This window comes from Salmo salar, chromosome ssa10 (genome assembly GCF_905237065.1).
Source record: "Salmo salar chromosome ssa10, Ssal_v3.1, whole genome shotgun sequence".
Classification (NCBI taxonomy): domain Eukaryota; kingdom Metazoa; phylum Chordata; class Actinopteri; order Salmoniformes; family Salmonidae; genus Salmo; species Salmo salar.
Window position 1 is genome coordinate 35,485,530 of NC_059451.1, and position 2,020 is coordinate 35,487,549.

A 2,020-nucleotide genomic window follows, 5' to 3' on the forward strand; every position below is an offset into this window, starting at 1 on the left:
GTTTAACACTTTTTTGTTACTACATGATTCCATTTGTGTTATTTCATAGTTTTGATGTCTTCACTATTAGTCTACAATGTATAAAATAGTAAAAATAAAGAAAAACCCTTGAATGAGTAGATGTGTCCAAACTTTTGACTGGTACTGTAAGTAACCCATTTGAACAAAATTCCTTTATGATGACACAACATGTCTAAGTATAGTAACAATGCAGATTTAATCTATTACACTGTATGGCGGCTGTTTTCCAATATGGCCAGCAACCAGTTCCATGACACCAATTAGGACAGGATTCACATGGCTGTATTTCCATAAATAATTGCTATATAATGCCCAATGACTGCTTAAAATGTTTGAGGTGGTATGGAGAGATATGGCATATATAATTTATGTGTCCTTAAAAAAAACTCGAAAGTGGTGAGAAAGTGCTCCAAAATCTAACTGGGTTACGTTTTTTTGTCAGTGATTTCACTCTCGTTTAAGTTTTGTTTTACATTCAAATCCTTAAACATTTTCTTTAGTGTTATCTAAAGTCTACTGGTTACAATGATAGATAATATTATATACTCTGTAACTTTTAAGGAATGGGACAGCAAACCTGCCCAGTATACGTCACTCTAGGTAAAATTCCATAGGAATACATTATAATCCAGCAGGGAGATAAGTAACCCAGGGCTACAAACCAAGCCCCAGCAGCAGCCCCTCAGCAGATACAACTCACCTCTCACTAAATCCAATAGCTAACTATCACCATCTACCGGCCGTAGTTAATCTCTACCACATGCATGTGAACTCCTTTTCTTTCTAAGGTGACCTTATATTTTTTCCTAGCTCCTTTCCTCGCTTCTTTTCCTATCTTTATTCCTCATTTCCTTTCTTCCTATACATTCTAAGCTTCCCTTCCTTGATCCCTTTCCTTCCCTAGCTTCCTTTCCTCCTTTCCTAGCTCCCTTTAATTTCCTCCTTGCCATTCCTCCTATCCGCCTATCCTTTCTGGGATTTGTTTTCTTTCCTTCTTTTCTTTCCTAGCTCCCTTTTCTTCCCTCCTTTTCTAGATCCCTTTCCTTTCCTCTCTAGCTCCATTTTCACCTTTCCTTTCCTAATTCCTTCCAAATGTTAACTGTCAAGGCTAAGGAGAAGAACCAGATGCAGACAGTTTCGAAGTAACAAAAGTTTATTACAAAAACAGGGGGGCAGGCCAACGACAGGTCAAGGGCAGGCAGAGGTCAGTAGTCCAGAGCAGAGTCCGAAAGGTACAGAATGGCAGGCAGGCTCAGGGAAGGCAGAATGGTCAAAACCCAGGAAAGCTAGAAAACAGGAACTAGCGACAGACAGGAGCACAGGAAAAGCCACTGGTAGGCTTGAAGAAACAAAACGAACTTGCAACAAACAAACAGAGAACACAGGTATAAATACACTGGGGATAATGAGGAAGATGGGCGACACCTGGAGGGGGGTGGAGACAAGCAGAAAGACAGGTGAAACAGATCAGGTTGTGACGTTAACACCAATTTTGGCAAATCCTTAGTTTTTCTACATACATATTTATGCTAGGAAAGGAAGCTAGGGAAGGAAATGGATCAAGGAAGGGAAGCTACTTTTTACTTTTACTTGTAGTTTGTTTTAACCCAGTAATAGTACTGCTACTTGAGTAAAATGTCATTAAAGTAACAGTACTTCTTCTTGAGTAGTATATTTCAGTACTCATTCCATCCTTGATGAAGATGAGCAAAAAAACTGCATGAAATAAATAATATATATACTGAGCTATATTGTATGCTAAAAAAAATGGGGAAATTATATTATTTTGTGCTAATACAATTGCTCAGAGAAATAGATTTTGTTTACCAAGTGATATTTATTTCTCAAAAAGATAGGGGTCAAAATTATTGGCACCGTTGTTCTCAATACCTTTCAACGCCTCACCTTGCGAAGATAATGGCACTGAGCCAAATCTTTATGAGATTGGAGAACATATTGGGAGGGATCTTGACCGTTCAATACAGAGTGTTTACTTGAT